The sequence below is a fragment of the Meleagris gallopavo genome, chromosome 3, assembly GCF_905368555.1.
Source record: "Meleagris gallopavo chromosome 3, MGAL_WU_HG_1.1, whole genome shotgun sequence".
Classification (NCBI taxonomy): Eukaryota; Metazoa; Chordata; class Aves; order Galliformes; family Phasianidae; genus Meleagris; species Meleagris gallopavo.
In genome coordinates this window covers 24,762,362-24,786,389 of record NC_139406.1, presented here as the reverse complement: position 1 = coordinate 24,786,389, position 24,028 = coordinate 24,762,362, and the positions used below count along the sequence as shown (strand labels likewise).

The following is a 24,028-nucleotide window of genomic DNA, read 5'->3' as shown; positions in this document are numbered from 1 at the left end:
TAGAGTAGATTGTCAAAATTAATCGTGATGAAAGCATTGAACAAATTTTCTTCAAGACAGTTCCTGTATTTTTTCCTGGAATTTAAAAATCAAATCACATCTGATAATGACATGAATGTATCATGACCATGCACTAGCATTTGCAAGCAATTCCTGTTTGTGAATCATTGATGAAAAAATTTAAAGACAAATTTTTAACAGAACAAGCAGAACTGAATTGAAAACATTTGCCTTATTTTAAAAGTTTAGAGACTTGAAAAGGCTAGATTTGTCCATCTACTGTCAGCTTGCTTACTTAGGTTGCATGAAGCAAATATGAAGGATATCATTGCTATGATGCAGAAAGAAACCCAGAGTGAGTTGAATTATGTAGATGACTGGAAAGTCTTTAAGAGAATAATCTTCCCTGTCCTGGTCAGTCTTTCAATATGAACTTCCTGAAGACAAAATGTGTCAATAAACTGTATAAGGAAGCATTTAATTCTGAATAGCTACTGGGAGAAATGACAGAATATCTTAGGAGAAAACAAAAGGTCATTGGGGATTTAGGATGACTCTTTCAGACCATTTTGTTTTTTTTGAAGTGAATGGGCCAGTATCTGAAGAAGTAAAATGTCAATGAAGCAAGACACAATGACTCCACATCTTAGCATCAGTGCCATTTTCCAACCTCAAGAATCAATGTAGAAAAGAAAGAGGGAGGTGATCAAAGACTAGGTAAATGGGGAGTAACAACACAGAGGCAAAAGGAAATCTAAAGAATAGAGTGCAATTTGCATTGACAGTGACTAGCAGAGTTATCATGAGTGATGACATGAAATGGCAGAAACCTGAATGAAAAACAAACAGATGTCATCTGTCTTGAATGAATGAGACAAATCTCCATAAAGATGGTGAGAAACTTGAGTCTGAAGACAGAAGAATGGCTGATCCCCAAAACCTGTGGCAAACACTCGAGGTTGTAATACTCCCTACACATACAAATGGTTGCTCTCGTGCTGCCAGACAGACCTTCTCATGGCAACACGTTGGTGTGCTTCAGTATTAACACAGCAGAGAACAGAGAGTTAGATGAGGTGGGTATGTAAAGAAATGCACCATTGTCATGACAGAGAAATCTCAATGATAGTGTTAGAACTATTCAAGTTACAATCCCTTAAATAGCTATTTTCATGTCATTTCTATTTTCATTCAGCTACGGCTCCTCATTCCAATATTATTGATCAGCAGCATTTTAAAGCTGTTTTCAAAACCTGGCACTTAAAATCTTGAATAATGATTTCCATATTTCTGTAGCAAGGCCTTTTTTTTGTCATTTCCTCTGTCATTTCACCCTTCTCCTTCTCTTCTTGACATTGATAATATTGCCTTCTTACCCTCCTGTGGACTGTTAGTTCCTCATTCCTTAGATACTGGTTTTAAGAGCAAGCAGGTGGATATTACTGGCTTTAGACTACATTCTGCTCTATGTTCAGCTTTTCTGCAGGCTGAAGTCACTGATGTGCTTCTCACCAATTCTGAAAGCAGAAATCTAGATTTTAAATGTGCCCAAATTAACTAGCACAGAGGGACAAGCTAAGGCGAAAGGAAGAAAGGAAGAAAGGAAGAAGGAAGGAAGGAAGGAAGGAAGGAAGGAAGGAAGGAAGGAAGGAAGAAGGAAGGAAGGAAGGAAGGAAGGAAGGAAGGAAGGAAGGAAGGAAGGAAGGAAGGAAGGAAGGAAGGAAGGAAGGAAGGAAGGAAGGAAGGAAGGAAGGAAGGAAGGAAGGAAGGAAGGAAGAAGAAAAGAAAGAAAGAAAGAAAGAAAGAAAGAAAGAAAGAAAGAAAGAAAGAAAGAAAGAAAGAAAGAAAGAAAGAAAGAAAGAAAGAAAGAAAGAAAGTTGTTTGCATGGTGTCATGACGCACTAGCTTTGTGCAAAACTGCCTCTTTTTCCCTCATGCCTCAGCTACTGCTTGATTCTGGTGTATTTTGGTGTATGTAAGAAGCTTCTTTTCTCCTTTGTTCATCTCTTTCCTCTGCTGCCAAAATAAAGTTCTGCAAATAGGAATCCATGAGACCCTTTTAAGTAGAGATGACGTGGGCATTATTTCAATTTTTATTCCCATTGAGTTTTCCTGAGTCATATTTTGGAGCTATGCAGTCTCTGCATTAATTATATACACAGACACAGAGACTCTCCTGATACACATCTTCTGACCCAACACATACAGTTCAGTCTGAACTATCTCAGTCTTAGAGTCAGAAAAGGGGCAGTTGGAGTCTTTCCACTGCAGAAGATCTTTCAGGGGAACGGCCTTCAATTGGCTAAGAGAAAGATCTATACAGAATTGTAACAAAATCATGTGTAGAGTGAAGCTGGCCAACAACTGTTTTGCTAAATCTTGAAATACTGGAAGACACAAAGAAAGTTAGCAGAAAGGCACTATGAAATTTTAGGGAGCAAGAGCTAAAATATCTGGAATGAAAACGATGGTAGGAAAACAACAGTAGCCTGTTAGACAATTGTTAGCAGTACAGCATCTGTAGGAACTATATAAGCCATAGAAGATGTCACCAGAGTGCAGGAAAGACAAACACCAAAGCAAACAGAATAAGAGCATGAGAATCTGCTGTCATAAACCACCTCATACATATTGCAGCCAATTATTTTGGTGCTGCTATGGAAACATTAGATACGTTTGTGTACCTAAGCTACCTAATTTTGTTATTGCAGGATTCCAGTAAATCCCCATGTAAAGTTCACAAAATATAGTTAACACAATCTGTAAGAAGCTAAAAAATGAACGTGAAAGAAGGTATAGGAACGAGCATCACAGAAGGACTGTGCTCTGGGAATATGTGAAACACTGTCATCAGAACTATTCAAATCTTATAAAAGATAGTGTTTGGCAACAGTGGAACTGCAGTGTTATTTTCAGATGACACGGTGAATAGTATATTTCTAAAAGGTAATGTGCATTCTAAAGCTAAATCATAACAGTGAGACAGTTGCAAGCAGACATATTTTTGTGTATGTGTGTGTGCATGTGTGCCTCACAGTGAGATACAGAAAACAATAAAAAAAGATTTTCTTTGGCAGAGCATGAACGAGCACCGCCTGCGTATCAGACTTCATCAGTCAAGAAAAATATAATTGTAACAATTTAGATCAAGCTGGTTTTCTTCCCTAGAGTAAGATATGAGATAGCGATAGATAAGGTCTTTTACTCTGCATTCTTAGCAATCTATATGCTGAAAGGCAAAGAGAAAAAACAAACCAATAAACAAGTCTAAAGACAATAAAGGTTTTCACAGAACAGAAATAGGTCATTTTATCAATGACATTTGTAATATATATATTTCAGTGAGCCCAAAGCCATTCCCAGCAAGTAAAGTTCAACAGCAAAGCACAATCATCTCAATATTCCCTTGATTTTTGTTGGTAACAGGTACTGTGCGAAGATCTATGCTACAAAAGGTAGAAGAAAAAAGCATTTTACAGAAATAGTACATCCACCTTCAGGTCAACAATCTGGTCCTCCGGCACAGACAGGGAGAGAAGAGTGGGATGGTACACAAGACACTACAGATTTCAGAGAAACAACTGGATCCGTACTTTAATAAACACACCCTGCTTTTCATATTTATGAGTTTATGCAGGGAGCTCATTCCAGTTATTTCATTATGTATATTTTTACCTTTGCATTTGTAAAATAGACAACCTACCACAGAGAAGCTCATTTTATATGGAATTAACTATCTAAAATTTAATAAAAAGCAAAATCAGACCAACAGATGTAATGAATCCTCCAAGGTGTTACACCACTTTGGACTATGTTTGTGCAGCAATAAAAGATGACTGCAGCTCATGTAGAAAGTCTGAAAACTAGCTTTACACTAGGTGCATTGACTGTCGCTAACCATACAGCTGTAACACCATGAAATGGGTGCAGTTTAGTCTTGTCTGAATTTATTTGGATTTTGAGAGTTGGCAGCTTGCACCAGTCTTCATGCCATGGCAGCAGCACAGCTGTCTGTACCTGAGTTGGCAAGCTTAAGGCTGAGATATCTTTACTAAAATCACCGTAAAATTCTTGCTGTGGCATTGGCATTCACATGGTACACTAAGATCTGTATTCATTTTATGTGACTTTACTTGAATGTGGGAATTATTGTTCATACACATTCCACTGACCTTGATTATCATTATGTGTATCATTCATACACATTCTATTGATCTTGTGGCCCATGTCAAGACAAGACGGGTGGAACACTGATATTCTACAAACACTGCTTTAAAAAGAAACATGATCTAAATGAGATAGAGAATATTTTTAGAATAGGAAGAAAAAAAAAAGTGAGAAAGAGAAGTAAAAACTTTGAAGAATTTGTATCTCGGTGTTCTAGTTTTGCCTTCTTCCTCTGATACCAGGCCTCAGGCATCAATCAAATAATGCAGGTCTCCTGAGTTGTGTGCACATGTAAACTGTAGGTATGGCACAAGGCTTTGACTGAATATTCAGAAAGTGTGACAGTAGCTTCTGCTATCATTTTGATTAAATGATACACTCAAGAGACAACAAATATTTGAAAGAAACTTATAGGCAAAAGAGCGTCACATTGGTACCCAGTTCATTTTTCACTTATAGTGGAAATAAAGGTTTCTTGAAACACGCTTCCATAGCAATTGATAGTTATTGTCCCTTATTTTCAATACTTAGAAAAACAAAGTGATTATCTATCAATATTATCCACCAAAGAAAACAAGCACTTGTGTTGAGACAGGAATCTAACACAAAATGGACTATACTTTAATTGTTTTTACTCCACTTCCTTCATCATACTTAATTGCCATGGGGATAATTTTCATTTTATAGTATTCTTGTTCAAATTCTAATATGTTTCAAGTGAAAGAGAACTCAGGTTACAGAATAAAATGCCTTAATAAACAGCAACAAAATTGAGAATTCCCAGAGAAATGACTGCCTAGTTCTCACAAGATACTAACCCGCTGTCATTTTATTTACCTTTCGTCCCCAAGACACTATCTTTAACAAACTCATAATATTTTTGAGTATATGTCATACTTTACTACGTTTAATATCTCGTGATACGAGCAACTATGCCACTCTACTCTAAAACATATCTGTGCACACTTTCTATAGCTGACTGTGAAGGATAGTGAAAGCTTAAAGGATCAAATAAAGCTATTCTGCAGGGAGCAGGAGGCGAGGATAAGCAGTGGATGAGTAGAGGTTAGGATATGAAAAAACAGCAATTTAAACTGACTACCATCTCTGAGTCTCAACCTACTTCCTTAGTACATGCACGTGCCCTATCTAGACATGTCTAACCACTTTCTAGAAGAAGAAACTAAACAGAAATATTCAGTAAAAGTTTATTTCATATATGAGAGAAAATAAGCTGAAACTGGCTGTTAGCTTACCTGGCACTAACAACTAGGTTCTTGGCAGTAGCAAGAAAAAAATACTAATCATTCGCTGAACATAAAAGAAAAAGAAGAGCAAGGGTCACAAATAAAATGGTGACACATAACATTTCAAATAGTTGAGAAAATATTTTAACAGTTTCTTAGTGTTCTTCCTTGCAATTTTATTTCATACTGGAATGATTATTTGGACAGGTTTCGTACAAACACTTTCAGAGAAAGTAGATTCTCTGTAAAATAATTGCTGCTCAGGACAACCTGGCTTACTATTGCCTAACACAGAATACTCAGATGACTATGGGATGCAGGAGACTTCATAGGGCAAATTGGGACAACATGGCATTGCACTGAATAGGCAAAGGACTAAAAGGAATTAACACTTCCAGGTTTCACCTACAATGTTCAGCTGGGGATGCACCAACCAAGAAACAGCATGGCCCAGTTTTACAGAGTAGATAGGATCAGTCAACTGTGTCGATGACTGAAGAATATTCACAGGCATATATTTGGCCAACAGAAATAAACAAACCAAAAAAACCCACAGATATAGTGAAGGCCACAGTTCCTTGCTGGGTTGAACAGAGCATGAAAATAAGTAACACTTTTTTTGGTCTAGATCTGTGGAAGACTGCTCATGCAAAAACCAAGAAGCAGCTTAGGAATAGACATGTCTCTCATCAACAGTAGACCTGGGAGTACTAGTTTGCATTTAGGGTAAGCCCTGAGACCTCTCTAGAAACTTCAGTTTTTTTTTTTTAGAACTATTGATTTGGCTAACAATTTCATTTTTCAATGTAATGTGTTGCAGTAGTCAGACTTGGCAATCACAAGCATGAATTAGCACAGCCAAACAGCGTAGGAAGACGGGGTGCAGTTTCCTGTCCAGCCTCAGGCAGAAGGGGACATTTTGCACAGCTGGCATTGTGCACGTTTGCAAAAGCAACATAACTTGCAGAAGGCCCCACAGGCTTTACATTTTGATACATCTCAAAGTTCAGTCTAGTTAAAGTGCTTCCATATGCCAAAAGAAACCTTATATAATGGTGGAAAAAAATACTTTTAGAAGCACAAAAATCAGCCTAGCTACAAACTAAAAGTCAACATCTATCATTCCAACTATATTTTCTAGAAAATAACAGGAAAAAAAAGCATGGAGAAATATTGAATTGTTTGCAGATTTCCTTTTTGATCACCATTATCCTCCCACTCTCTATGCAACCTCAACCTTATCAAAACAGAAAACATCACTGGCAAAGAATCTTCCATACTATGGACATAGCTTTGTATGTCTGATACCTGGATTTACAGGCAATATTTTAGTGAGGAAAGGAGAAATAAGTGTAGTTCTAGCAAGTCTGAATACAAGGTACCCTCTCCCTTGATATACTGTTTGAGCCTGTTCTTCCTGCTTTCTGCCTTTGATTCCAAATTTGGAAATATTATTTCCAAAAGGGAGCTGCAAAAGTTTGGTCTGAAATGTGACTAATGTTAGACAACTTTTCTGCTATGAAGGAGCATAGGTTTCGTCTATAGTATTCCTCTACAGAACTTAACATGATGCACGTACCAGAGCCAATAGATACAGGATGCTTTAAAGAAAGACATAAAAACTGAAGCAAAACAATTTCTTTTCAGTTAAATATTTTATAGGAGAAAAATGAGATTTTAGTAAAACATCTTCCAGGTTTCAACTGAAAAAATACAACAGTGGTTTCATGGGCAACAGTAAATGCGAAGGTGTTGGGTTTGGGGAAGTAAAGGTAAGATAAAGGTAAATACAAAAGACCAGCTTCATATTATGAAGATACTTTTTCAGGGAATTGATGAAAGGAGGAAGGAAAAACTTTTAACACTGTCCTTGGACAAACCTAGGTGACATTTCTGGACTAGCCCCACATAAAACAAGCCATGTGATTAAGCAGCATTCATAGTGTGAAGTGCTCATCCGTAAAATGTCTAGATGCTGGGTCTGTAATACAATTCAAGTACTCATCCTTCTTTCTCAGCCCAGATGTTCTTACATGTTACCTTGCCATAAAGAACAGAGCCTTTTCATGCACTGAGAAGTAATTCCAGAGAGTATGTGAATTTGCTACCCCACATTCTGAAATGAAAAGCACTTAAGTAAATTTCTTAACTCTTTTGAAAATTTGGCTTCAGGTTTTACTCTATCTGAGACACAACAATTTCTGTTCATATGCAACAGTCTCAGAGTCCTTATCCAGTCTAGACTCTCATACGTGACAAGGAAGAGACATCTCATTTTCCATTAATTCCTTTTCTAAGTGTTTAGGTGTTGGTTTTCATTGTTATTATTTCAGGAGAATTTAATGTTATTTTCTGTTCTTCCCTCTATGGACATGCCAATAGTATTGGTTACTAAGGATATGTGCTGCCAAAGTACCCTCTTAAATCAAGGTCACAACATCTGCTATATTCTACATAATCAGATAGCCATGACAAGAAAATCTCCCAATTATCACTCTTAACAGCTTCTGAACTGCATCTGTTTCTGTCTGGTTCTGTACTGAGGCACAGCAACATTCATGTCTCTCTGACAGAGAAGAATCACTGGAGAGAGATGGGACTGCTAGACAGATGTGCAGCCAACACTGACATGAAGCTTCTGTTACAGTTTCCAATAATTGATTTTGCTAGTCTTCTGTAGCAGACATTTTACTGAGAATTCTAAAAAAGCAATCTCTATGGACTGCAACAAAATTAAGATCTGGCTAAAAACAATTCAAAGTAGTAGAATTATGTGACTGTTATATAAATGAGAACCAAGAAGAATAAGAACCACTGGGAAAAGGAACATAGATATTTTTTCCTTGATTCTTTGTTTGTTTTTGGGAGCATTTAAAATTCTATAGACAGTATTCAGTGCAAACACAACGACAAAGCCCCACATCCTATTCTCATTCAAGCTGTTAAAGAGAACACAGAAGACAGAATGATAGAATCATTAAGGTTAAAAAAGACCACCATGAGAATCTAATTCAACCATCAATCTGCAACCCATGCCCACATGTTGTCCCTTCAATTGCTTAGATGCTGTTGAATTGGTGTGACCCAAAACCTGTCCATTTAAACAGCCTCACCCCTGCATGCCAGCCTTCATGCCTTTTGCTTGCTACTCTAGACACAGCTCTGTTTTCTGAGCAGCTTGGAGCTATGGCTGAGTAGATTGAAAGCATCTCTGTCTCACTGCTCTCCTCCCTCAGCGGGTGCAGGCAGAGATAGAGTTGGGTTCAGTGTTCTGGCAGAACAAAGGAACTTGGCTTGGCCAAGGTAGTGGCTGAATCTGTTTTGGATGGAGTTAATCCACCCAAAGACCAGGCAGAGATAATTTAAGGCAAGAAAATGATGGCTTCCCTGCATTATTTCTCAGCATCCTCCCTGTGCCAGAGCAGGGCTCTGCCAGAATCATGCCAGGGTGTGAGTTTAGATACCTCTGATTTTACAGGGGATGTGTCAGTGGGTAAGACAACATGCCACCAAAAGGTGATTTTGTTATGTTTATCCTTTTCAAAGGCAAAAGTGAATTGCAGGGGTGGATACAGCAAACAGACTCACAGGAAGGAAGGGACATCAGGAGGTCATTTCATCCAGTCTCATCCACAAAGCAGGGTTAACACTGAATTCAGATCAGGTTTCTCAGGATTTTGAAAAAAACTGGGCCATAGAATTCACAGCTGCTCTGGGTAATCTGTTCCCCTATGCAATCATCTTCATAAAACAAAACACATGAAACTATATTATATTCAGTGAGAAACTCTCAGGGAGATGACAGTCTATTCTCTCTGGTCACTACTGACAGGACACTCAGCAATGGCAGAAAGAAAAGGTTCAGACTGGGCATTAAGAAAAATGTCTTTACTATGAGAGTGGTCTAAAACTGGAACAGTTTCTGATGTAGATGGTTAATGCCCTATGGCCATCACTGCTCAAGAGGCATTTAGGTAACACCCTCAAAAACATGTCTTAACTTTTGGATAGACCTGAAGTTGTTAGCAATTTGGGCTAGACGACCTAAACTGAGGAACACTACCAGAGACCATTCCCCAGCAATATAGAGCCCCATTCCATCCTTCAAGCTCTACTGCTGAGCCAGTTCATTAGGCAGCATAGCATGAAGCTGTTTATCTCACAGCTGGACAATTTGTCAGAAATTTCTCAGAAACTCCAGACACTCAATGGGATCTTGCAAGCCTGGTGATCTGCCCAGCACACAGTGACTACTGCTGCCAGCACCACTGGAGTGATAGTTTCCCGCAACTCCCTGGCATCAATGATCTAAATCTATAATCATCTTTTTGCCCTCATTTTATACGCAAGTTATCATCTGTAGGCCATGTGCATATTTCTGTGTAGAAATTTCACAATGTGTTCAAGAAGTGAGCCAATGGGCAGGGTTGCTGGTAATGTCCTCTCAAAACAATTACTGAGGCTAAGAACTGTTCTCACTGTTAATAATGTAACGAATTTAAGTTCAAAACATTTTTCTGGAATATCAAAAAAAAAAAGAAAACAAAAACTCATTTTTACAGAAACTAATGTATGAATTCTGTCTCAGCTATAGTCTCGGACCTCCTCTTATTTCCCCACATAGAATGGGGTATGGAACACCACTCAATGCTTTCTTTACTGCCTTTTAGCACACTTTTCTCCCAAATTTCTTCTAATATTTTGACTATATTGTCTTCCGTAGTATTACATTTTTCTTTCTCTCAGAGGTGGCTGATCTTTCTGAATGTAATACCCCTTACACTTTAACAGTAGCCTCAATTGCTTACAAGGGTGTCTTTGATGCCTCAGACCTTTTCTTCATAGGCTCATCTTTCATTCTGCTTTTATTTAGAACTGTTCAATCAACAGAAGTCCAGACCCCTGTTACTAAAAGCTTAAAACATTAATAGCTTCATTTTGTGTGTTTGAATGTCTCATTCTCTCTGAGAAAGAATTTGTCAAATAAGCAGACATTGCCTAGAATAGTTCTAACGGACTTTAATACATGCATAGCATGTCTTTATACAAATATGTGAGTATGCTTGATATCAGACACAGCAGTATTAGTTTATATCCAGGTGGCTAACAGCTGGAAAGTCCAAGACCGTAGAGAAGATAAGCTCCAGGTTTGTCTGAAATCATAAACAAAGACATGCATATACTCACATTTCATGGGGCCCTGCCACTGCCTGACTGCCCTACACACCAGTAAAAGATTATACATCAAAACAGAGGGCTTTCTGTGCATTTCTGCTGCCATCCACTCCAACTAGAGTGACCTCTGTATCCAATTCTGAATGAGAACACATTCTGCAGCTAAATGAGGACTGTACATTGTCATATTGTAAAAGATACAACTCCGTTTTTATTATGTGTCATACTCTACAACTTAATGGCTATTAGTAAAAGAGAGAATTGAATGCAAACATATTTTTGTGCAGCAAACTTGGTTTTTGATAGTGATTATTTTTGGATTTCATGTAGTTTGCAAGTGCTGAACACTTCAAAGAATAACCCTGATTCTTCTTGCACACATTTCTGAATTTCCTTTCTATGTTTAAATTAAATGCCTACAAAAATTATAGAATTTTATTCAAGCCTTGATTGAGTAAAATGTGTAAAAATTGAAGGAAATGAAAACGGAAAGAATCCTGTGCACAGGAACTGGAGTCCAAGAATACACAGTGCACAATTACTTTTTTTTTTTTTTTTTTCCAGGCAGGTCTGGCTCTACAGCTTATTCTCTGCTGTGGGACCACACCAGCAATGGCCAGAGGTCCATTCAAGGACTGTGCCATGCAAGGGACCAGAGCAGCAGAAAGATCCAGAAAGCACAAGAACTGAGTGCCACATTGGTCTGCTGAGTCTATACTGTCTCTCTGAAAGTCATCAGCTGAAGATCTGTGGCAATTGCTTAAAGAAAAAAATGTCCACATATATCCTTCCAGTAATCAGGTCTGGGCCTCCTGAATCCACATTCAAACCAGAAGAGTTTTAAGACTCCAGCTGACCTATTCTTTATAAATAAATGTACCTGATCACATTCACAGCCCATGTACACTTCTACCCCTCATAAAGTTGGATGAGGAGTGAACTCACAGCATAATAGTGCATTGTGTAAAAAAGTACTTAATTCAGTTTTAAATCCAATAATTCCACTGGCTGACTCAAGCTCCCATATTTTGAGAAACAGTGATTAAATTATTTCTTGCTCACATTCCTCATGTCTGTCTTGATTGTATAAGATCTCTGTGACACTGCCCTTTTTTACAAGCTTCCAATCCAAAAGGTGTGAAGTTTCACCTTGTTCAGAACACATACTCTGTTCTAACCAAACTCATAGCAACAAAGTGACATGAGTTATGGAAAGAGCAATGTTAACATGATTAAAAGATAAATCAGAATAGTTGTCACACCCTAAATTTTGCGTTCTCCTACCCTCTAGGGTAGGGTCTCGAATTATCGAAATAAATTTCACACTGAGGCTTTGCACACCGTCTAACAAAGAGCTAGGCTGCCTTCAGGCCTTTCAGGCAAACTTTCCAAGGCAGACAGAAGCAGCTCCAATTCAAAAAGTCCTGTGCTCTCAGAAGGGCTTATTATATTAACCTCAGCACAGCACCTCCAGAACAGAGCTGGCTTAGGGCAAATCAGAACACAAATTGCTGAAAAGGTTGGGTACGTAGGTTGCACAGCACTTAAGGCAAATGACAGCAGAGACATCCCACACATGAAGAGCAAAATAGTATGCAGAGAAAAGTCTGTCCTGTTTAGACAGTATCCATGCTGAAAGAAAGCCAATAGAGCCGCATGCGATACTCAAAAGGTGAATCCCCAGATAAGGGCTTTCTGCCAGAAGTTTTAATGGTATTTGTTTTCCTAAATAAAAAATCTGAAGAAGGAAAAGGTTTTATTTGATGTATCATATTTTCTTCTGTATTTTTTTTCCGAGGAATGATAATAATTCAGTATTTTCTGTGAGGAAAAATGTGCTTCAGTAAACAAAATCACGTTACTAGATGATTTAAATAAGGAGAACTAAAACAGAGAGAGAATCACAAAATCATTAACATCGAGAATGTCCACTGAGATCCTTCTGGTCCAGTTGTCAACTCATCCCCATCATATCCCCAAGTCCCACATCTACACATTTCTTCAACACCTCCAAGGATGGTGACTTCACCACCTCCCTGGGCACCCTGTTCCAATGCCTGACCACTGTCTCTGAGAAGTTTTTCCTAATATCCAACCTGAACCTCCCCTTGTAGCACTTAAGGCCATTTCCTCTCATTCTATCACTGTTATCTGGCAGAAGAAGCTGTCACCCACCTCACCACAACCTTCTCTCAGGGAATTGTAGAGGGCAACAAGGTCTCTCCTGAGCCTCCTATTTATGGAAAGGAGTTTGTGATGTACGTTCAGAATGAGATCTTTCTTAAACTTAGAGAAATGCAGCTAGAAACAGAATTTAGCTTACTGTTTATGTATACTTAAGCAGACTTGGTATAGTATTAACAAAAATAAGTGCTTTGCAAAACAGATAATTTCACCAAGAAAAATACTTTGCTATAATTTTTGAATTTGTGGCATCACTGAAAATATTCATATTTAATACTTAACTATTTAATCTGCTGTATAGAGTTACTTCTAAATTCTTTAATAAAAATAATAATACTGTATTACTAATTATAATTCTCTATATAATTAAAATTTATTTTAAAATGTACCTTCCATAAAAAAATCATTTGTTGTTTATAAGCTTAAACACATGGTCCTTGTTTAGCAGCACTACTATTACGATAACTGACTTTAATTGTTTCTTTTACAAAGACAATCCCCCCCCCACAAAAAAAAAAAAAAATTAATTAAAAAAAAAACACATGAAGCCCAGAAGAATATTCAGAGTCAGAGCAAACAGCTGAACAATATGTAAACAATATTGAACTGGACACGTAGGACTTATGCATGCTTACTTTATCTCCTAAGTGCTCAAGAGGGAACTTCACAGTTCAGTCTGAAAGATATTCCCTTAAGAAGAAAATTGACAAAATAATTCTTTTTTTGTAGATGTATTGTGTACTACCAGCTTCTGAGAAAATCCACAGGGCCATGTGGAAACAGAATGGTAAAATATATATCCAGAATTGTCTCAGCCTACAGTAGAGCAGAAACATTTCCTGTTCAAAGACCTTGTTGTGACATGAAACCCATTTCCTCCTCTGTCTTGAACCCTGGCACTACTGATAGTAATCCCACTTGTTATCTCTAAAGAAAGTCATCAGGTCACTCAGTTCAGGCCTGGTGTCAGACTAGACACTTTTCTTTTTCGATAACAGGAAAAAGTACTTCTAATCTCCTTTCTCCAGAGGTAAGTAAAGACCAGTTCTATGGCACTGGCAAGTCAGATCTATAACTCCTGTCAAAGAGAACTGCATAGGAGAGGTGGCTTGAGGGCTGCAAGGACTATTTCAAACTCCTTTCAGGTTCAATTTTTTTCTGAAATTACAGCCTACCATGTTTGGTTTAAGACAGGAAAAGTAATGGTGTGCAGCAGTATCAAAAGCTTTGTCTTGATGCTGACGTACAAAGAGATGCCAGTCCCATTTCTTACTGTCAGCAAGAAGCCTAGGAGTTCTTCCTCCAAGGAGAACCACACATAAATCTCCTCTTTGAAGCTGAATGTCACACCCCAACACAGCTATTAAGTTATTGGCAAGAAAAAAGTGTCTCAAAAGTGCAAAGTCAAAGCAAAAGCATCAAAGTAAAAGGGAGTAACTTCTACAAGTTTTCAGAAAAGAAATGTATCTTGGTATGTTGCCATCAATGCCTTGACACTCAGAATAGATTATACAAAGCACAGTGTCTTTTACTATTATGATTCGAAAAACCTGACCTGTCAATGTTATTGCATTTTGAAACAATGTAGAAGTCATTTTCCTAGTGAGTAAGCTACTAATGACCTACCTCTACCTGTCTGTAAGACTTCGAAGCAATGCACAGTTTAGAATCAAAAAGCTCCACTCAGGCATCAGGTCTGAGACTTGTGAGAGAGAAGATATCAGTTCTTGGGTATCACTTTTCACCCAGGCAGCGGGCATTTCATCCAATTCTGAACACTGCACTCTCAGTCTGTTTAAGAAGCTGAATACTTGAGAGGACAGACATATTATGCTGGGGAGGAACTCTGAAAAAAGCTCTCAGAAGAAATATAGGCAAATATATTTATTTTAAAACAATTTAAACTTTTTAAATACAGTTTAGACTTGATACTTATTTTAAAACTGGCTGTACAAGTGAAAGATCAAGTAAAATATTCCTTTTTAACTTACCAAATGGTTATTCTAAAGTTTATTTCTCAGTATGTAAACAGATTTTATAATTTCTCACATTAGCAATCTAAATTCCAATCAAAGAATCCTCATATCAAGAAACAATCAAGACCAAATGGCTTGTATCTGTTTCTGTATCTACTTCTACTATTTTACTGTAGGCAGGTTAATTGTGGAATTGAAAAAAAAAAAAAAAAAAAAAGAGAGATTATCCTTATTATTGTATTTTGGCTTTAATTAGTTTAATTTTAATTGTTTGCATCTTGCACTGTAACATTCCTTTTTTTTTTTCCATAGCCCCTTCAACACTTTTATGTATCATATAAATTTCATATTTCATATCCTTTGTTCAGTCCTCCGGTTTCTGTTGTTCTATTCCTGCTGTATTGATATTTTCAGAATGGATGGCATAAATCATGATCTTGATGAGCTTTTCCTGTTTAAGAAGTTAATTAGTAATTTACAGAAATGCTCTTAAAAAATCTTTTCAGCAAACATCTTAGGTACTCTTGAAGCACATTAGATAGGATCCCAATACAGATGTTTTTCCTGTGGTATTTTTTCTTAGTTGCAAAAGGATTCTTATAGAAAAACCATGTTTCGTAAAGAAAACATACAGTTTATTTTCATAGCTGACATGAAGTTCTGATGGTTGCCACTCTTATTTCAAAATGGCTCTTGACTTCAGCTGTGCTTCTAGTAATAATTACTGATATGAAGACAGACACCTGTCAGACTCAGCTTCCTGAGGCAGTAGCAGGGGAAAAAAAAAAAAAAAAAAAACAGTAAATGAAGACACTGAAGTAACTACTATTCATTGTTGTTGTTAATAGCAAACTCAAGACTTGTCATAAATTGCACAAATACACAGATTTGGAGTGACAGATATCTGGACTCTAATTTGGTGTTAGATTTGCTGGGAACATGAATCTCTCATTACTCCAGCTTTCTCTTCAGTAAAATGGATCTAGTAGTTCATACCTATTTTTAAAGACTACCTGAAATCATAGGGGGAAAAAAAACCTGATTTTAAACTTAACTTGCAACACTTACATTCAAAAATACTATTCATTTTCTGAAATTCTCAATTTCTGTTCTGAGAAGGCTCTATAATAATGCAAACTAATGCTGTATTCGCAAGTTCTTCATAAGAGCTTGGACAAAAAGTAAACTTAAAAGTAGCCCTGCTACCAACTCTACAACAAATACTGCAATACAATAGTACAATAGTCTTCTTTTTGTAAACCCTCTTGCACCACTCTTTGACACCTTGAGTCTATAGCAGGCTGAGGTTCTTTCTGTTGCTTCATGTTATACAAATCATTGAGTGGTTTGAGCTGTGCAGAAATATAGAGGGAAAAAAAAAAAAAACAACCCTGCTTTGTATCAACCTTTGAATTACTGAAATATGTGTGTCTAAAGTGGGGTTTTAAGAAAGAAGGGGACAGACTCTTGAGCAGGGTCTGTTGTAACAGGACAAGGGGAAATGGTTTCAAACTAAAAGAGGGGAGATTTAGATTGGATTTAGATTGGAGAGGAGATTTAGATTGGAAGAAGTTTTTTATTGTAAGTGTGGTGAGGCACTGGCACAGGTTGCCCAGAAATTTGGTGGAAGCCCCATTCCTGCATTCAAGGTCAGGCTGGATGAGGCTCTGAGCAATCTGATCTAGCTGTAGGTACCTCTGTACATTGCAGAGGGGTTGGACTAGATGGCCATTAAGGGTCCCTTCCAACTCAAATGATTCTGTGATTCTATGATAATCTTTCACGGCTGAAGTTAGTAAAGACAGAGAATTAAGGTAACTTCAGTCACATTAGTTTTTCTAATGATGCCATTTTTGCCCACTAACAGTAACTGATGGAACACAATGAATCCAGTAAGCTGCTATACCGAATTCCTGTTCTGTTCAGTTTAGTTTAGAAATTTAGCAGTAAAGCCTTCTGATCACCTTCTGAAACGTATTGGTCAAAAGTTATTACCTTGCAAAAAAGCTGGCAAAAAAAAAACACAATCAAAAAGCCCACAGGCCAGGCCTCTGATATATAAACTATGTGCCCTTAGTGACTAGAAATTATTTTCAACTGTTAGAAACTGTTTTTGTTTTTAAGCTGTACTGAACAGTATTCTTCAAAGTTGTGCATTTTATATACTTATGCAAAGATATAAATAAATCTGAAGGGAGTTCTTCATTAGGGCAGCTGTGGGAAAATATTGCATCATGCTTAGAAGAGAAAGGTCACAAAGAAAATTCAGAAGAACTACACATGAACTTCCAGTCAAGTGCATGTCAGTTCTTGCTCATTAGTACTACTTCCTACTTCTTATTAAGGTAGAAAAACTACTCACTAAATCTGAAGACTTGTTTGAGATTAAAAACAATTTATAAAGGAATTTTGTCAAAGAACAGTGAAAATCTTTTGGAGAAGATAAGGAAATTATGATACAAAATCATTCAAATAAAATAATTCTTGCCAAATATATGCTGCTCCATATAAATGGGATACTTCAACACAGGAATAATTCCCTGTGCTAAAAACGTTCTTTGAATTATGATGCACTTTTACTGTGGAGTCATCATCAAGCTTTGTTTCTGTATAGGTCTTCTCTGCAGCTGAACAGATTTTCAAATAATTTTTGTCAAGTGTTCAGTCCCCACTCAGACTGGAAGGGACGATGATTTGCACATCCACCATCTTCAGGTGGTGATTAGATTCTTGATCCTTGAGGGCCCTTCCAACCCTGACCACAGGTAGCTGAGGCAAGTGTAACACAAGATCTATGGGAGACCTTATGGAAGCTGAAGACTACGTAGGTATGGGGGATGTCACAAGAGTCAGAATCATAGAATTGCTCAGGTTGGAAAAGACCTTCAGGATCATCAAGAACAACAGCAACCCAACCATACTACCTTAACTCTAACAACCCTCTTTTAATCATGTCCCTGAGCACCACATCCAAATAGTTTTTAAACACATCCAGGGATGGTGACTCAACCACCTCCCTGGGGAGCCTATTCCAGTGCTTAACAACCCTTTCTGTAAAGAAGCTTTTCCTGATATCCAACCTAATCCCTGGCATATTCCTGGCACAAATTGAGGCCATTCCCCTTTGTCCTGTCACCTGTCACCAGTAAGAAGAGACGAGCCCCGCTCTTGCTGTAAGCACCTTTCAGATATTTGAGGAGAGCAATAAGGTCTCCTCTCAGCCTCCGCTTCCTCAGACTAAACAGCTCCAGCTCCTCTAGTCGCTCCTTACAGGCCATATTCTCCATGCCCTTCACATGCCTTGTTGCCCTTCTTTGGACCTGCTCCAGCACCTCAACATCTTTTCTGTATTGAGGTGCCCAAAACTGAACACAGTGCTTGAGGTGGGGCCTCACCTGCGCCAAGCACAGGGGGAGGATTTCAAATTGCAGAAGATACCTTTTCCTAGGCACACCATACCAGCCACAGATAAGCTGCACATACACAGTCTCCATGAACCGAGATAAAAATTCTTGAAAACATCTCTTTTCTACTTCACAAAACGTGATACTGGTGTATTCAGTAGCAATATCTTGACACTGACTTGACACTGTCAAACCATTACACCCTTACAATTTTCCAAAGCAACAGGTATAGACCCACCACCCTTCAATTTACAGAAATTTATCTCACGTTACCATTTTTTTTTGTTTGTTTGTTTGCTCTTTTTATTGTCTCTGTGATGCATTTCACCTTTGGTTCCAGTACCTGATGTGTTATCGCTTCCCTTGGTACAAAGGTAGCTGGGAGCCAGCCTAGGTTCATAGCCTTGACAACACCAACTTATACACAGATCTAATACTTCCCAAAACTCCTCAGAGGCTGTGAAATAGCCTGCCTGGTGGCTAAAACATAAACTATATCTGTCAGTGTTCTCTTACCACAGACTGACACCTCACACCAGATGACCAATAGATAGGTGGAGAAAAAGCTAAGTTATAGAGGAGAGAAATTAAAATCAATACCTTGCGCAGCAGTCATAGGAGCTAACAGAAGGCCTGTGCCTTGTCCAGAAAGCTCTGTAGGAAACCAAGTATGAGGGGAGACATATGACTGACTGTACATGCAGTGAAGTTAATCTTTAAGAGGTTAAAGAGTTTTCACTCATGTCTATTATTTCCTTTGTTCTCTAAACATTAATGAGTTTGCAAACAGTCATAGAAGGATCTCATGTTAGCACCTATGTGATAAAATAGCTGACTGAATTCAGTAAACACCTGGAATGAGCAATCCTGACTGCAGTTAGCTCATTTGTTTCCATGTGTGAGAATCATAATGAGTCTCTATGACTCTAAGAACGGGGTCTTAGCCTCACTGCAAATAGTTCTGTGGAAGCAAACAGCAAAGTGCCCATTTGTGACCAGAAGGACAATAGAACATTAGCAAATAAGTACAAAGCAAAACAGGGACCATTTTATCACAGCATATATTAGTAATGTGTTTAAATTCAGAATTATCTCCTCTGCATTTAAAAAATGTGCTATTACTAGAAAAAGAAAAACAAGCAATGATAACAATAGCAGCTTTGTATAGATACTGCAGACAGGAAAAGGAATGATAGAAGGGGTGCAACAAAAACCTGCAAAAAGAAAAAGCAGCATTCAGTGGGTGAACAGTAAGTGACTACTCACTGCTTCTGATAGCAGAAGTACTAAGGGTCACCAGATGAAAAAGATCAGGCTTAAAGCAAACACCACTAAGTATTCTTTTAATGCAGAGCATAATCAGGCAGCTTGGTTACCACAGAACTTTCTAGAACATTGCAAATGAGTTCAGCAAGGGATTAGGCAAACTAATGGAACAAAAGTCCATTACAAACGGTGAAAGACAAAAATGCAGATGTGAACACTGGCTTGGGAGGAAAACCCTTATGGCACAGTTTGCTGGAAATGAAATGCTGGATTTATTGAGAAGGAATAGTCAAAATTACTGCAAACAAACGCTCTGTTTAAACTTGCAGCAATCCACCAGGATAATGTCTGGAAGTGTGTGATATTCCCCATTTAAATTCTAAAGCACACAACTGGTCTCATAATTAAAATCACATTGCTTTTGCTCTGCAACTGAATTAAACAGCAGGGGATTTTAAAACGTCATCAGGATTGTGATTCCTGCAGAGTGAAGGTGAGACAATTTGGAGAGGAGTTAGGAGGAAATGCTGGATTATAACAGAAACCTTTCCTTTTATGGTTCATTTAAGTTTTGCACAAGACAGTTTCTATAAAAACTCATTCAGATCCCAGTAGCCAGCATGCTCTTCTGAGAATCAAGAGAACTTTATCTTCCCTTTCTTGCCACTGCTGCTGATTTACTAACTCCCTCACATCTTTTTTGCTTTAATTATCTCACCTTAAAACTGAGATTGTAAAACATTTCTCAAAAACAGCCACTTGATTGAGATCCATGAATTAAATGTACATTTATCGATCGACAGCCTACAAAATTAACCTGATGTAGCAGCCCTATTCAGAGACAAAGGTGGACTAATTTGAGTAATGAGAGATTAACTCAGAAAGAATGCTTCCTCATCAGAATGATTGTAAAAAGTGAATTTTATGTAAGTCTCTGTGCATTGCCAATACCTTCACTCATTTTGCTGATGATCCTCTTTGTCAAGATTTCCACAAGATTTTTTTCTAAGCTTTTACTGAAGTTTTGCTCAACACAAATGTGCTCCTCCCCCAGAAAAATGGGAAGATGGTGGAAAGGAGACTGTCAAAACTGTCCCAGGTGGGATATGGGTCATACTCACACCTCATTTCCAAGACGTATCTGGTTGCCTCTAGTATTAGGTACTTGAGTATTCCAGAAACAAAGATGTGTTTGTTCAAGTAAAACCTTGATAATACATCAGTGTCGAGGCCTAAGTTTCTATCAAAACATTCTTTTTGTCTTCCAAGACACTAGCCAATCCAAGGACAGCTTTGTTAAATGCTAGATGTAATACCTTAATTCTGTATGCAGCAATACTTCCTGGAAAGTTTTTATTTTTCCAAGTAAAGTTTGCACTTTTATCAATCTAGATTATAATAATATTCTGTAGTTCCACATTTAATTCAAGAGTGCGAGACATTTAATTAAATACTGGGAGAATACTGGTAGAGGAAGTGGCTTCCTGATAAAAGCCTAACATCACAACAGGCCCCTCTATGACATATGACTGTTTCTTGTATATGTAAATCAGAAGGTTAATATTGCCTTTACATATTCCTGCATAGTATGAGTTAGCCTTTTAAGAGATAGTTTTCACCCGTTCTCTGAAAATCATAATTATCTAGGTCATGAAACCGAAATGTGTTGGGGCCTGTTGCAGGGTGTTTTCAGTTTAGAATATTCACTTCTTGATCATTTGTTTATCCTCAGATCCCATGTGATGCGTGCACTTTTAGCCCGCAGGACACTGGGAGAATCATGTTACAGCAAAACAAAGATATTACAAAACTGAATCAGGTTATGGTCACATATCACGTAGAGGTACTTTGTTTGAACTTTCACAAAAATAGAAATACAGTAAGAGATTTGTAGTTTGAAAAATACAGCATACTAAGATTGTTTTATGTATCCTTAATAATAACAATAGGAAAAAATATTACATTGAAGTCCTGGCATACAGATCTATCAAGCTTGCTACTTTTTAGATACAGGAATATACCAGTATAAAGCAGTAAATCTGATATCATTCAAATATGATTAAAATGTGTACTTATATTTCACAAGCTGTATCATTCTTCATTCGTCTCACAAGTAGAAAGCATAAACAGTTATTATGCTATGTCAGAACAATACATGTGTGCAGTCAACAATGCCAGGAAATTATGTATTTGGATATAGCATGCTGAGAAATGAAAATATACATCAGAGTCGATATGAACAGTAGATTCAAATTGATGACACACCTCAGAAGCTATGTACGTGGAATAAACATTTTAGATTGCCCTCAACATAAAACACGTTTACTTTAAGTTGAAGGCCAAAGATAAATTCAACTTTCACTATATTTAGCCTTGTGTAAGACATTCTCATAAGAGTTCATCCCAACATGATAACAGCTCTTTTGAAACTGGTGGTGCTATTTTGGAAAGCAATAGAAAGTGCAAGAAAAGAAGCTAAGCTATAGCAGAGAGCACACAACCTCCATAAAGCTTCTGTGCAGAGGCTCTGTTGCCTAAATCTAAACTGAACCTTCAAATCAAACTTATTGTCACAGAGAGTTTAGTGATACTGAAGATTCAGTAGTTGTTTTTTAAAAAATATTGCTTTCTAGGTCCACTCTGGAATTCAGTGTGGAGCCTTCTTAAATCATGATAAAAGCACACACTGCTGTGGCTCAGTTTGGTATGATTTTATTAAGCTGGCCTGAACAGAAGAATGATGGAAGATGAGTGCTGTTTTCCTAATCTGCTTTGCTATTTCTTGTTTGGTTATATATGTACACTTTGGTAAACAGAGTCCTTCCCTCTTTAAACTCAGATTAAAAGCATAAATGCATTATAAAAAAGAAATCATAAACACCTATGGTTAATATGAGGGTCCGTTTTTAGATTTCTAATGTTTCATAACTGATTTATTTTAAATATGATTTATTTCTTAACCTCAGCAGGCCAACAATTTTATTTTTACTACAAGAGATATTAGGGAATTTACACTTGAGTGTTTGATCATCCTCACCCAATGCTAATTTTGAGAATGATCTTTGAGAATTCATCCTGAGATTTATGATTGAAACATATATTAGTCTAAAAGCATAACTTCATTGTTAACAAGCATAATTACTTGACTTACCCTAGATTTTAATCTCATTTGCTTAGAAGAAACTCTTTTTGGAATTCTCATTATCACATTCTTTGTCTCTCCTAATAATCTTCCAAATTTTTGTCACAAATATGCTGTTCAGAAAAAAAGCATATAAAAAAGTAAATAAATAGAAGTAGAAATGTCACTGCCTGCAGATGTACATGTTCACGTAAGATATGTGCAAATAACATTGCATGGTAAGTAACAATGCTGGCAAACACACGCATCTCACATAAAAGTCAATGGACTGAAACACTTTGAATATGTTAAAACCATAATAATTTACAGAGATAAGTAAGCAATACACATAAGGAAAAGCAGAAGACAATGAAGGAAAGTCTGCTTGATTTTCAGGAGTGGCATTGTTTTCAGTGAAAAAGTGACATTTTCCAGGACAAAGATGACCCAAATCACTAGACTTGCATTGGCTAAGAAACAACATCCATAATGTAGATAAACATACTATTTTTGGTGCAATGAGGAATAACACACACCAAGAAACCATAACAAAATCCATTTCTGTTGTAACAAAGCTCTTCTGATAGGTTGGCTATTGAATATGTAAATATATTTCTCTGGCAATCAATATGAAAAGAAACTTGAGAAAATTTTTCTGGTTGGCTATCAGGATTTGTCAGTGCAACTCAGAGCAAAAACACAGGTGCTTAAGAAAAATGTATAAAGCTCACCAACCTAAATTCGCTGAAAATATTCAGATTTGAAAATTTAGTGTTGAGTATTTATGAGATGGTAAATATTACAGCTGTTTTTCTATGTCAAGATGCAACTACTTAAATCCCACAGATGCTATGCTTTAACATTAGACCTATAAGTTCCAGAAGGGAATACCAGAACACCTGGTGTTACACCTGCATGCTTCTTTAAAACGATCTCAAATTCTAACAACTTCAGTGCGGTGGATGCCATTTATTTTAGTTGTTTAATTGTTCAACTGTTTACTTTCAGACTGCATATATACTATTTTAAAAAGAAATGACAGGTCTCAGGGGAGTCTGGAAGGAAAAGAGAAAGCAGCTCATTATTTCAGATGCAACTGACTCTATTCAGAGGCAGGGTCTTTAGGCTCCAAAGAACAGAAAAAAGAAAGCAGGTACAGCACACTGGAAGCAACTGGGAACTGTGAGAGAAGAGTTGTGAAGCATCAGAGGCTTCTGAATGTAGAACAAAAAACAAACTGTTTTTAAACACTATGGAGGCTCAAGACTCCAGAGAATACTCAGTATTCCATCTCACCATCAAGCCAACAGCAGAACCTGAAAGTGAGGAATTCTCCACTTAGCAGGAATTGAAAGAGTTAATTCTGAATTCTCCTTATTCTAATCTATCTTAGTCATTTTTCCCCTTTGTTTAAAAACTAGATTTTTCCTGAGATATATCTGAGTAAAAGTCAGCTCTTCAGTGTTTTAAAGCCATTTTGGTCACTGT

At 37.3% G+C, this 24,028-nt stretch overlaps 1 long non-coding RNA gene across 1 annotated transcript in view; it reads right to left on the bottom strand.

Annotated features, from left to right (window-relative positions):
- LOC146544638 (uncharacterized) overlaps positions 1 to 24,028 on the bottom strand; it is a 57,482-nt gene that overhangs the window by 12,625 nt on the left and 20,829 nt on the right. Inside the window, exon 2 of the long non-coding RNA XR_014882177.1 lies at positions 22,571 to 22,674. This is a non-coding gene — a long non-coding RNA (uncharacterized LOC146544638). The remainder of the gene's footprint in view (positions 1 to 22,570; positions 22,675 to 24,028) is intronic.